The sequence below is a fragment of the Phascolarctos cinereus genome, unplaced genomic scaffold (assembly GCF_003287225.1).
Source record: "Phascolarctos cinereus isolate Bilbo 61053 unplaced genomic scaffold, phaCin_HiC Scaffold_4;HRSCAF=312, whole genome shotgun sequence".
NCBI lineage: Eukaryota > Metazoa > Chordata > Mammalia > Diprotodontia > Phascolarctidae > Phascolarctos > Phascolarctos cinereus.
This window is the reverse complement of record NW_027555847.1, coordinates 298079666-298093782: the sequence shown is the minus strand read 5'-3', so window position 1 is coordinate 298093782 and position 14117 is coordinate 298079666. Positions and strand designations below refer to the sequence as shown.

General features: G+C 40.5%; 1 long non-coding RNA gene across 3 annotated transcripts in view; it reads right to left on the bottom strand.

The window, feature by feature from the left end:
- LOC144456900 (uncharacterized) overlaps positions 1-12911 on the bottom strand; it is a 30228-nt gene extending 17317 nt beyond the window's left edge. Inside the window, exons 1-2 of one of the 3 annotated variants that reach the window (XR_013486108.1) lie at positions 11246-12911; positions 10631-10689 (exon numbers count right to left, since the gene is read on the bottom strand). This is a non-coding gene — a long non-coding RNA (uncharacterized LOC144456900). The remainder of the gene's footprint in view (positions 1-10630; positions 10690-11245) is intronic. The other 2 variants (XR_013486110.1, XR_013486109.1) reach the window with 2 other exon arrangements.
- Positions 12912-14117: the final 1206 nt, after the last annotated feature.

The following is a 14117-nucleotide window of genomic DNA, read 5'->3' as shown; positions in this document are numbered from 1 at the left end:
TTGAAAAAAATAAAATTTAATTTAAAAAAATTTTTAAGAGTGTCCAGTTATCATTATGGTAGATTGCTTATTGCTGCTTGATATATACAAGTGAAATATTTAGAAGAGAATGAAAAAAAATTGGCAGAAAATACAAATATTTCAAAACAGATATTTTTATATTTCCTTCTTAATTTTAGGATAGCTGAATTTCAATAAACAACTATTTGACTTAAATCTCAGTTCTTGTTGGAATCCAAGACTTTCCGTAATGTGGTCCCAATTGCCCTTTCTATCTATCTCAATTAATACTCTCTTATTCTTACCCAATAATCAAATCAAACTGAACTAGTTATTGTATACACACAAGGCAGATACCTCCAGCTTTTCTATTTCCTTGCTTTAACTTTTAGAACCTAGAATGTCCTACCCTTCCCACAGTCTCTTCATATTGAAATCTGACCCATTTTTCAAAGTCCTTCTCCAACTGCAACTTCTGTGAGGTAAGATGCAGACCTGCTCAAGCACAACCATTCTTATCTCTGATTAGTGCTATCTGGTACACACACAAAAGCATGTGTTTTTGTATGTAAGGGAGGGGGCCATTTGAGTTAACCAATCATGCTATCCCTCTTAGCCCTGATGCCTTTATCAGGAAGAATATTTGTATTGAACGGATCAATCAAAGGCATTTCAACCATATTCAACAGGAAGTCTGTCCAGATTGCTAGACTTGATCATTCTCTACAGGGCTTGTATAAAGCCATCAAGCTAATTTGGAATTGGGGTTTCAAAGTATGGCAACTTAATATTCAAAACAGAATCACATGGAGTAGGGGAAGGGGAGAGGAATGCCTCACCTACTTCTCCTGCCACCCCTTGGCCAAAGGACATCTTGTGAAAAGAGGTAGCATTTACATATCACTTTAAGGTTTTACAAAGAACTTTACAACTGTTATCTCATTTTATTTTTACAATAACTCTGGGAGGTGGGTGCTATTATTACCCCTCATTTTACAGATAAGGAAATTGAGGCAGGAGCAAGTGGACTTGCCTAAGGTCACACAGCTAGTACCTGAGATTAGATTTTAACTAGGTCTTCCAGACTCCAGGTCTAGCGATCTATATCCACTGTACCAGCAAGCTGAACTTCAGAAAATTGCAGGATTTTAGACTTATTGTTTCCCCTTTCCTTTCACCCACTTTGGTGAGGCATTTGGGGTTAAGTGACTTGACCAGGGTCACATAGTTAGTGTCAAGTGTCTGGTCTGAGACTGAATTTGAACTCAGGTCCTCCTGACTCCAGGGCTGGTGCTCTATCCTCTGCACCACCTAGCTGCCTCTAGACTTTTCATTGTTGACTTCAAAGAAGTGTCTACTTTAGGAACCAAGGAAAACTTAGACACATTGAGGAAAGACAGCTTCAGGACTCTACATGGAGCCAAGGAGACTAGAAAAAAGCCTGAAGGGATCTTCATGAGCACCCAGCAAAGGGGAGAAAAAGACTGCAAGTGATCAGGAACTATGAGTTTTATGGGCTCTCTTTCTCCTTAATTCTGTATGTGCTCATAGGGACTGTTACAGGTCCTCCCCACCTCACCCCCCTCTTTTTTTTTTTGGAGGCAGAAAATGTTTTCTACCCGATATTCTTATCATAATGCCTTAGTAAACTGGCTGTCTCCATGCCTGGAATGCTCTCCCTCCTCATTTCCATCTCCTGGCTTCCTTCAAGCCTTGGCTTCTCTAGGAAGTCTTTCTAAGCCTCCCTAATTCTAATGCCTTCTCTCTATTATTTCCAGTTTATCTTGTATATACATAGCTGTTTGCATGTTGTCTCCCCCATGAAGAAAAGGGACTATCTTTGTCCTTTCTTTGTATTCCTGTGCTCAGCACTGTAGCTGGCACACAGTATGCACTAAATAAATGTTTACTGATTGACTTTCTAAAAGTTAAGTCTGGCTTGCTAATATTAAATGATAGTCATGGAGAGAAGCACATGGTGAGGAGTTAATTATAGCTTAGTTATAACTAGAGTGACATATATGTGTAGATATGTATGTGTATATATATGTATGTATAAGTGTGTGTGTGTGTGTGTGTATAATATATGTATATATATATATATATATATATATATATATATGTATATATATCTCAGTACACATAAAAGCATACCTCAGAGATATCACAGGTCCAGTTCTAGACGACCACAATAAAGGAAGTCACACAGATTTTTTGGTTTCCCAGTGCATATAACAGTGACGTTTACATTTACAGTAATCTACTAAGTATGTGATAGTATTATGTCTAAAACATGTACATACCTTAATTAAGAATACCTTATTGCTTAAAAAAAAATTCTAACCCTCATCTGAGCCTTCAACAAGTTGTAATCTTTGTCCTGGAGGAGGGTGTTATCTTGATGTTGATGGCTGCTGAAGGTTGGGGTGACTGTGGCAATTTCTTAAAAAATAAGACAACAGTGAAGTCTGCTTCACTGATAGATCAACTCTTCTCTTCTTACAGGCCATTGTACAGTTTATCAATTGGCCTAATTTCAATATTGTTGTATCTCAGGGAATAGGGAGGTGTGAGGAGAAGAAGAGGGACAGGTTTGGATCACTCAGAATGCACACAACATTTATCAATTAAGTTCACCATCAGATATGAGCATGGTTCATGGTACCCCAAAACAATTACAACAGCAACATCAAAGATAATTGATCATATATCACCATAATGAATATAATAATGAAAAAGTTTGAAATACTGTGAGAATTACCAAAATGTGACACAGAGACCTGATGTGAGCACATGCTGTTGGAAAAAATGGCGCCAATAGACTTATTTGACCCAGAGTTGCCACAAAGCTTCAATTTGAAAGAAAAAAAAGTATCTACAAAGCACAATGAAGAGAAACAATAAAGCAAGGTATGCTTGTAGTTATAAATATATATATACACACACATGCACACATACACATATATATGTATATATACAGTTGCATATATTTGTAGTTGCATGTAACTACATAAGTTATGGCTATAGCTGTAGTTATTAAGGGGAAAAAAAACAACTCCTCAGAGTTACCACCTACAACTCTGAGGAGACAAGTAGCAAGCCATGTGCTGGGGACCCAGCTTGACACTGTGAGTGTGAGCCCAGAGTGCAACTTTACATAAAAGAAGGATAATTCATCCATCCATTCAGCAAACATACTATATGGGTATTCACATACTTAGTGCTATCATTAATCTAGAAAAAAAATAATGCATAATCCCTGTCCTCAAAGATTTTATGTTTTAGTCAGAGAGTTAACATACATATGTAACTGTAACAGAAAATCATATGAAATAAACACATTAAAAAGGCACAAAGTACTACTATTTCTTTCAATTGAAGGGATCTGGGAAGACTTCTTAGAAGACATAGCAGTTGAGAGTTTAAGCACAAAGGATTAAAACAGGTGTAATTGGTACCAAGAGCATTCTAGGCAAAGGGAGTGATGTGGACAAAGGTGCAAAAGCAAGAAGGCCAATGATCAGAGAATACCAAACAGTGAGCTATTTATTAACCTTGGTTTGAGGTTAGGGTATTTGAAGAAGAAGAATATATGCTAAAGCTGGAAATAACAGATAGAAAGCACATTGTAGAGGGCTTGAATTCTAAGGGCCTTTTATAGATCTCAGTTGAAGATCCTGTGATCCAAGCTTTAATTAGTGCACTCTACTAAGCATAGTAGGTACCTAATGAATATTTGTTGAATTGAACTTAATTTTTGTTGTAAAATTTGTTGAGCTGAACTTAATTGGATTTGGCAAGCAATAGGGAGCCATTTAATATTTTAGGACGGTGGAACAATGCAGTGACAGCTGTGAATTACAAAGATAATGATTGTCCACAGCAACTCATACGGATGCTACTGCATTCTTCTTAATTTTTCAACTTTCATTATTTAAGTAGCCAGTACAAATATTTTTGTCTTTATAGACGCTAGCACATTTAGAAAAGATTACCTAATTTTTTTGGTTGTCGTTTGGGGGCTTGGTTTTGTTGTTGTTACTTTCCCCCAAACCTGTTATTTTATCAGCTCCCAGCACAGAAGCTGCCTGTGCCAATGGAGACTGCTAAGTTGACACAACCTTTGTAGTAAATAAAATTTTGACAGTAATCAAGTCACGAGAAGACAAGAACTCTGAGCTGTGAGAAACATTTAGGTAAAAATTGGTTGGATTTCCAAAGATCTTGCAATATCAATCCCAATTTTTCCTTCAGTTTTGCCACTCACATAGTTTCCACTCATCCATGAATTCTCTTATATTTTCTCCCATTCTCTTTGATTCAGTTTCTTATTATAAGCTGAAAATTTCTATTGGATTCAGAGAATTTTTCTCCAAAGATGCTAATAATATTTTTAAATCATTATGACTTTACCCTAAAATTACATTTTGGAAAGAGTACATGGTATCATTTTTAAAAAATAGAAATTGGATATTTGAGGCACTGGATAAAGCACCACATGTGGCATAATCTCTGCAATGAATTCAATGCAATTCCAACAGACTCAGGAGAAGTAACTATGAGAAGTAACACAATACCTTAGGAAGGTCAAATATAAAAAGGATAATTTCATGAGAAAACATACATTGTTGAGAGCCCCAGCTCTACCACTTAGGGGCTATGACCTTGGAGAGGGCTTAAGCTCTCCGATCCCCACTTTTTCTCATCTGCTCTGCATGTTTCTGTTACATACCTATTTGTTTTCATCTCATTTCTCCCCATTAGAATGTAAGCTTTCTGAAAAGTAAAGACTTTTTGCCTTTCCTTGATTCCCTAGTGATTACTTAGCATGGTGCCTGGCACGAAGTAAATGCCTAATACTTATTGGCTGAATCTGAAGGGGCTGGAATGGGTGAAATCTTATGTCCTTTGTAGTTCTAAAATTCTATGGTCTATGTCTGTGGCCTGCCATCAGAATGGAAATTTCTAAGCTTAGATAAGGCAGAACTTGAATGTACAATGCTGACAAATTTTGACCCTTTTAATTTTTGTTTCTTTTATTAGATGATCAGAGATAGAAAGGGCTGGGAAATATATCCTGAGATGGCATGGGAAAGAGATTGAATTAATAATCCTTTGAAACAATTAGGCTTATGAGTTGGTTTAGACCTCTGCCCTGTACAAATATAGACAGAAGTACTACAGTACCACAAGGATCCCAGAAAACAAAATCCAGAATGGCAGGGCAAGGGAGCGTAGGAGTGCGAGGAGAGACAGCAAGAGAGACCAGGAACTTTGCAAATACTGGCCTCATTCCTTTGCTGGGAACTGCTATCTCGTCCACCTCCCTCTGGTGCCATATTTAGAAAAGATTAATTCAAAACTGTGAAATTAAAACATGATGAGTGACAGTTCTGAGAGAAAACAGCTGTGGCATTAGATTTTCATCATGTCAGGCCTGAGATCTGTATTTCAGGTCACTTTTTTCCATTGGCACTGGTCCTGAAGGACAAGAATTATTGTCTCTCTATTGGCTATTTTCTAAAGCACCTGTTGTTTGCATGGGGCAGAAGATTAAAAGGGTCTGAATGGGAAATGGGTCTATTTCAAAGAACTAAACCATCCAGAGGAACTTTAAAAATTAGGTTTGGCATATAATACTCCTCCTCAAAAGTTAAAGCAAATTCTATGGAACATTCTTATCAGTGCTAGTAAATATACCAGTAGCACTTCTCTTCTAGGTAGAGATCCTGGAATCTTCCATAAACATTTTTTATAATGAGCATAATTTTAGAGTAAAAGAAATACTAATTATGTCCTTTCTTTCCTCTTGGTGGGCTAGAGTTGAGGAATTTATTATTTGCACCCAATAATTATGCTGGCCTTTTTTTGCCAGTCAAAGGAAATTGCCAGTCAATGAAGATCCCAAGAGACTGAAGAATGAGATCTTATTTTTCCCTTTCCTGGGTAAACATAGGGTCCCCTATTGATAACACTAATGTCATCCACAAGATGCAATTACAACAAAATCACTGGAATATCAGAAGTGTCAGAAAGCCATTGGCAAGAATGTACCCCAATGTAAAGGAGCTATTAATGGGACCCACAGCTATTACAGAACTGGAAATCCTCATTAGACTCTTTAAATGCACAAAGTGAGTCATTGGTTTGTTCTATAAATAGGAATAGGCTAATGTCACACAGTAATATTTTAGTAAGAAATCAAGTCCTGTGAAAAGTTGTAGAGACCACAATCTTTTAAAACACTTTGTCTTTAGAAGGGATGGCTAAGTATGAATGTTTTACTTGGCATTCTTGGGGTTTTTTATATTTAAGTAATGAGGCCACCTACTTAAAAGATAAGAATTTTGTTACAGAAACAATCCAATCCCTGTCTTAGAGTTCAGTACATTCTATTTACTGCCTAGTGTAGGTTATTAAGGATTGACAAATTATTTAGCCTGCCTCCGCAAATTCCAGCTCCTCACTCCAAAAATATGTGCATGTATATTTTTTTCCAGACTAATGCCATCTCACCTCATTATTTTATCAGCCCTGTTTCCAAGACAGAGTATTTCAGTGAATAACTTCACAGGAATAGTACTCTAAAATTGTCCTATCCTGAAAGAAACCCAGAACTCAAGGGGACCCATGAAAGCTTGTAGCAGCCAGGGTCCAGTCGGGGGCAGCAGAGAGCTTTAAGCAGAGACCCCTGCTGAGGACCTAAGTACTTCCAGCTGAGGTAGCAATGGAGGGTGGGAGAGGGAGTGAAGTCGGCAGATATAAAAAGCAGGTCAATAGCTATTATCTGGGCTCCTAAAAAATGGTTTTGACTATCAGACCTGAAGAGAAGAGAGGGGTCAGAGGGAGGTTGCTTCAACCAAGAACCAAAGTCCAAGGAAAAAAGGGTCATGAACCAAGAGTTTCCCAGAGGCAATTGGCTCTAAGGGTGTCTCTTTGGCCAGAGCCGGGCATAGATTGTACCAATGATGCTGACTGAAAACAGAAAGAACTGAATATAAGTAGGTATGAACAGACTGAAGCACTTCTGGCAGAGGAGATAGGAAGGAGCATGAGTCTGTTTTGAGAATATTATGAACCTTAGGTTTTATAAATCATAATCTTGGAATCAAAAGGAAAAAAAAAGAGCAAAAATGTAGCAAAAAGAAAAAAATAGCATTCCCACGGGCTGACCCCCATACCTTTGCTCTCTTCTGCCTCTCAGTCTTCCTGACTTCTTTCAAACCTCTACTCACACCCTAAGTAAAGGAGGCCCAGTCCCTTGCAGCTGCTGTTTTCCAGTCTCTGAGTGCCTTCTATCTACTCAGTATCTATCTTCTAGGCACAGTTGTTTACATGTTTCTCCGCCACTGTGATGTAAGCTCCTTAACAGGAGTGACTAAATTTTGGGTTTGTTTGCTTTTTTGGCCTTTCATTGTATGCCCAATGCTTAGCTTCTCTGCCTGATACAGAATAAGTACCCGTTGACTAACTGACATAACATCTATTGTACAGTAATATGGTGGTTATGGGATAAAATCAACTTTTTGCCAAATAAGAAGTCTCATTTTTAGTCTCTTGTAAAAATTACTATTGAGCAGATAGGTAGTACAGTGGATAGAGTTCTGGGACTCCAGTCAAGGAGACTTATCTTTCTGAATTCAAATCTGGCCACAGAAGCTTACTAGCTGTGTGACTCTGGGTAAGTCACTTAACTCTGTTTGCCTCAGTTTCCTCATCTGTAAAATGAGCTGGGGAAGGAAATGGCAAACCACTCCAGTATCTCTGTCAAGAAAACCCCAAATGGGGTCACCATGGGTTGGACATGCCTGAAATGACTGAACAGCAACACCACACACACACACACACACACACACAAACACACAAACACACACAAAGACTCTACTTCTGATTGTCTGGTGAGTTCCTTGGTACCTTATCTCCAATTTGAAATAGAGGTACCTTTCCTTAATCTCCTCAATTACCACACATCATAGAAACACTGTAAGAGAGAGAGAGTCCATATGGAGACAATTTGGGTCTATAACAATCTGCTCAAAAAGTTTCAGCAACTCCCTCCTTAATGCCACTTAAAATAAAATCAAAACTGATTTTTTTTTGGCATTTAATGCCCTTCACAATCTGGCTCCAACCTATCTTTCTAGACTAATTTTACGTTCTTCCTCCTTATGCCAAAATGGTTTACTTGCATTCTATCTCCTGCCTCCTAGACTAGGATGCTCTCTCTTCTCACCACTGCCTCTGGCAATTCCACGGTCCCTGCAAACATCACCTCAATTGCTACCTCCTATAGGAGGGCTTTCCAGATCCCTACCTCCCAAATTATTTTGTATTGACTTGTCTTTGTACATGGTGTGTCTCTCCCCCCTCCACACACATACACCTCAACAGCCTGTTAACTCTTTTTCATTTTTGTCTCTATATACCTTGCACTTAGCAAAATTCCTGGCACACAGTAGGTGCTGAACAAATGCTTTTTTCCTACCTTTTAGAAGTTTGGCTGGGTTAGAAAAAAAAGGGGGGGAGGAAGGTAACAGCTTGAAGCACAGGGCTCTGCTAAAAGCTAGAAAACTGAGTTAAAATAACCCACAGGAACTTTTTTTAATCCTTGAAGAAGGCAAGATTAATTTCCTGGGAATATATTTTGAATAGTTTAAGCCTAGTAATCAGTTATTCTTCCATTCTGATGCTGCTATTGGGTAGTCACTGGTGATAACAATTTGTAAAGGGCTCCCCCCTGACCTTACCCTCACCTTTCTCTTGTCATGGATCATTTAGGTGCTGAGATCCTTTACCATTTCTTTCTTTTTGGGGGGGGGTTTTTGCAAGACATTTGGGGTTAAATGACTTGCCCAGGGTCACACAGCTAGTAAGTGCTTGAGGTCACATCTGAACTCAGGTTTTCCTGACTCCAGACCTGGCTCTTTATCCACTGCACCATCTCTCTGCCCAACCTAGCTGTACAGCATGTACATATATCAGTAAATATAAAGCAAATACAAAGCAGTATGCAGTGATTTCAAGGGAGAGACCACACTGAGAACAGTTTGGGAGAGGGGTTTGGAAACAGGAATGGACAATGTAGGAGGTGGTACCCGAACAGGGTTTTGATGAAAAGTAGAGAATCCAAGAGGAGATGAAGAGGGAGTGCATTCCAGACCAAGAAATGGCTTGTACAATGCAATGGATAGGGAGTAGGGGATGGAGTATAATGTAGAAGGAAAGCCTAGCAGGCCAATTTCATTGTAAGGGAAAATGCATGAACAGGAGTAACATGAAAGAAGAGTGCAAATGTGGGTGGAAACCATATTGTGGATTCTAAACACCAGGCTGAGGATTCTGTCAAATCTTCATTTTAGAATGATCAATTTGGCAACTATGTGGAGCATGTATGGATGGCTCAAATGATAAGGATCCAAAGGTCTAAAAAAGTTTTAGAGGAAGGCCTTCAGCATCTAAGTTGTTTCCTCTATGGAGGATTTCTAGGAAAGTATAGACAAGAATCACATACAATGAGAAAGAATGGAGGAATTAGAATTAGCACTGGCATATCGACACCTAGTATCAATGAATTAACATCCTTCAAAGTATCAAAGTGAGCATGTTCATTTAGATTGTAAAATGTCTTTCAGTTCTATTAGTGACTGACTTTCCCCCCAAATGCTCCCCTACTTCATGTTCCTTGAGCCCCATCTCTGCTTCTTTTTCCATTGGGGCCAGATTCTGTGAGTCTGGTTAAGTTAGATTTGGACTGAAAAAAATCTCTAATTTGCCCCTTTCCCCTGTGTGCCCAACTTCGATTTCAAGTGGAATTTTGTCACATCAGGGCCAACACTCTTCCAACCTGATTCCAATGATCAGAATTAGAAAAGCTTCCAGTAAAAAGTAGAGTGTTAAGTATCCAAGGAAAACTACAAATTACAAAACAAACTCAAATATAAATGTTTGAAAGCTTCCTTTTGCCTCACTCTTTATTTTTTAAAAAAAGGCATTTTAAAAATTCATAGCTTTTGCATTTTTCATTTCATTTGCCTTCTGGAAATATATACCTGTAAGGCAATTTAATAATTATTTTCTGCTCTTTGTTAATAAGATCTTACTAGTTTAACTTTAAAATAATAATTTTTAAAGAAATATTACACAGAGAGGTAAGATATTCTCAGTACCAGGTAACAATAGCAATAGTAGCTAGCATTTATATAGTTTCTACTATGTGCCAGGTACTGCGCTAAGCACTTTAATATCTCATTTGATCGCCACAACAATCTTGGGAGGTAGGTGCTATTATCCCCATTTTACAGATCAGAAAACTGAGGCAAACAGAAGTTAAGTGACTTGCTCAAGGTCATAGGCTAGTGAGTGTCTAAAGACAGCTGAACTCAGGTCTTCCTGACCCCAGGGCAACCGCTATTGTCAACTACCCTTTAATTATTGAATATGCTATAGTGATTACAAGGAGGACAATCCCGATGGGAGCATCACCTCTCATTTCTCCAGTAGTACCAATTACCAAACCTGGCTATACTTAGTGATTGCCTTGCACAGGAAATGAAGGCAAATATATTGCAAAGTCGGTTTTGGAAAATAATATTCCAGGGCAATCAGCATTTTGCCATAAGACCCATGTAACCTAATACCGCAGAGTCCTCAGCCACCAATGATACACAGCTGTTCTCCATTGTCCAAAATCTATAAAAGGAAAGAATATCACAAGAACATTTTAAAATTTTGGTTGGTGCCTTTTTTTATATACCATAGTTAGTTCCCCATATGCCTTGTCTCCCCCATAATACCTTCTCTTGTAATAAAGAAATAGTCACACAGAAGTGCTGAGGCACCAGCCCTCTGACAGTGTACGCAACATTCCACACTTTCAGTCTCCCACCTTTTTCCCAAAAGAAGGCAAGTGTGTTTGGACACTTGCTCTCCGGGGCTGGGTAACTCATGAGAATTTAACTGCTTTTTGATAAGACTAAAATTGACCGAAATAATTTGGTTCATCCAGAATAATCCTGTCTCCAGAATTAATCACACATTGGAACGAAAGCTAGAAGCAACTACAGGGATCCCTATGCCCAATTCTCTTACCATTTAAGGAAACTGAGGCCAAAGAGAAGTAAATGACTTTTCCCGAGGTCACAAAGCTAGTTAAGAAGCAGAGCTAAGATTCAAACTCAGCCTCTCCTCTGGATCCAACACACTCAGCGGCCTACACGATGACAAACAGCATGGAAATGACACTTACTCACAGGGTGACATTGCAGTTCGTCCTTCCAAAGCGTTCCTTGCTTTTACTGTAAGTCACTCGTGCCAGCGCACGATGCCAGGAGCAAACCTCATTTGCGTCACTACAGTCATCAGCATGTGCCAGGGTTCTTTATCAAACCCACTGAGACAACCTCCTCAGATGTAGGGCTAAAGCAAGATGAGGGGTTGTGGTGCAGCAGGAAAGCCAGTGTGCACTGGGGTGATAGACAAGTCCTTGTAAAAAGAAGCCCGTGATTTATTAAAGCAGGCTTGTGACGAAGGAATTTTGATTAGTGGACTCATTTAGGTCTCTAGCGAAAGCAAGATCTTGCAAAGAAAATAACGCAAGTCAAGCCGCTGCTTGCTTGGGGTAGAATGGCCGTGAACTCTGCATTGCTCTGTCGTTGAGAAAGAGAGAGACGGCCAGGGACCAGTAAGCCGGGGCTGAGCTACAAAGCAACCGAGAAGCGTCTTTCTCATTTTCCAGGATGGGCTGAGACCGGGCAGCTGACAGCCGGGGGAAATCCATTGGCAGGGAATTCAGTGAGTCAGCGCTGAGTCACGGTCTTCGCTACGTGACCGCGGGAAGGAGCAGCAGCCGGTTCCCTGTACAAGACCAGTATCCAAACGCGCTGGATCACACACGTGCAACCAGCGAGACCCTCCCGGGGTCAAAAGCGCTACTTTGTCTGCTGCGGCCTCGCGCTCCCCAGTCGTGGAGCGAGTCGCCTCGCGCACGCGCGAGTGCTGCGGGGCGGTGGGAGAGCCCGCGGCTGGGCGCCTGGGGAAGCGAGCGCGGCTTTCAGCCGACCCCTGGTGTTCGAGTCCCCTGGGCCGAAAGTACACGTGTGCATGCGTGTGTGTGCGTGTGCTTCTCCCCCCTTTGTGGCATGCATGCCATCAGCGTGCCGATCTTTTGATATGCTCTCTCTTTTTGAAAGGTAGCACAAGAAGAATGAATTAATAAAAGCGCGTGGGGAAAAGGATGCGTGGGGGAGAGTCGCGGCGCTGCAGGCCCTCCACTCATTCCCGGGCTCTTGCACAGGCGGTGCGCGATGCCAAGAAACTAGAAAACGCGTTCATTCCGTGCTGAACCCAGGAAAGGAGAGATGTGCTACCGGATAATCTGTGTTGCTTTGGATGGGGAAACCGGTTAACCAACCAAGAAAAAAAAAATAAACTCAGTTCAATTCGACGGATTAGCTAGGTAGCACAGTGCATGGAATGCTGGACCTGGAGTCAGGAAGCCCTGGGTTCAAATACAGTCTCAGATGCTAGCTGTGTGACCTTAAGCATGTAATACTACAATAATAATTTATATATCATATTAAAATAACCTACCACCGTTGTAAGGATAAAATGAGATTTTTGTAAAGGGCTCTGAGAAGCTTTGACTATTAACAAGTGTGATAATAAGATTGTTGTTAAGTACTACTGTGTTCAAGGGAGAAGGGCGGGAAGAAGGGAATAAGCATTTACATAGGGACTGCCATGTGCTAGGCAAGAGCTTGATCTTCATAATCTTGGGAAGTAGGTGTTATTCCCATTTTGCAGATGAAGAAATTGAGGCAGACAGGTTAATTGACTTGGTCAGAGTCAGACAGCTGGGGTCTGAGGCCGAATTTTAATTTAGGTCTTCTTGACCCCAGGCCCAGAACTCTCATCCACTGTACCACCAGCTGCCTCTATGTTCAATGCACTGTACTAGATAGAAAAGACAAAAACAAGACAGTCCCTGTCCTTGAAGGGCTTACAATCTATAGGGGAGAACACAGGGATAGAGTATGGTTTTACAGGCATGGGAGGCGGGGGACACCCAAGTCAGAAAACTTTATTAGTAGATGCCAAGGCTTTCTCTTCCACTTAAAAGTCTTACAGCTGGAGCTCTGGACCTTTCTTTGTGTCATGGACCCTTTTGATGGTCACATGAAACCTGTGGACCCCTTCTCAGTACACTGGGCCTGTCATGACCCATTAAACTCTGAGAATAACAATATCCCTTATTCTCCTGTCTGTCTGTTAGATTCCAAAACATTATTAAGGGTCAGGTACTGACAGGTAGTTGACCTTTTTCAGGCAAGAAGACTGAAATAATAGAGGTTGACATGATTCACTAGGATGATGAAAGTGACATTACTTCAGTTCTTCAGTGGCTTGATTTCATTGAAGTGGTTGCTCTCCCTTTCCTACTCACAAGTATGGATGACAACCTACAGCATTTTTTTTATCCTGTGTGACTCTTGTCTGTATTGTCCTCTCAGTCCCCACATACCAAGGGGACTTCCCCTAGATCTTCGGCCACTGAATGGATGCCAGTGAAGCCCTTGGGACATCTATCAATTATCCACCCACCTCAATATGTGACTAATCCACCTCCTTTCCTAGTCATACATCTCTGTGATGACATCTTTTGTGCAGCTTTTCCCCTGTCTACTCACTCCCATTATTCAGCTTTCCGTTGCCTTTTGGATGACTCACAACCTTGATTCTTGGGAGACTAGTATTCCTTGATTCGTAGCCATACAGCATCCCCAGGACACTACTGATCTTAAAAGGTGGCCCTTTGTTTCAGGGAGAAGCTTGGGATCTTAAAAACCACTTCACAGTTCCCCACCACCACCCTACACTTTGGAGGGGGGAGGGGAAAGAGGGGGAAGCAAGCTATGAAACAAAAATAACAATGCTGAACTCAAAAACCTAGTGTATGCACACACTGCAGTGATCTTCCATGATGTGGTCCACAAAAACATACCTTGACCACTTTCAAAACTCCAGTTAACAGGTTTCTTGACTTGCTGTGGCCAGCTCTGTGTCAATCAAACTTTCTAGGCTTAGGCTAACAGTGTGTGTCTGGTCCTGAAATCAAAGCC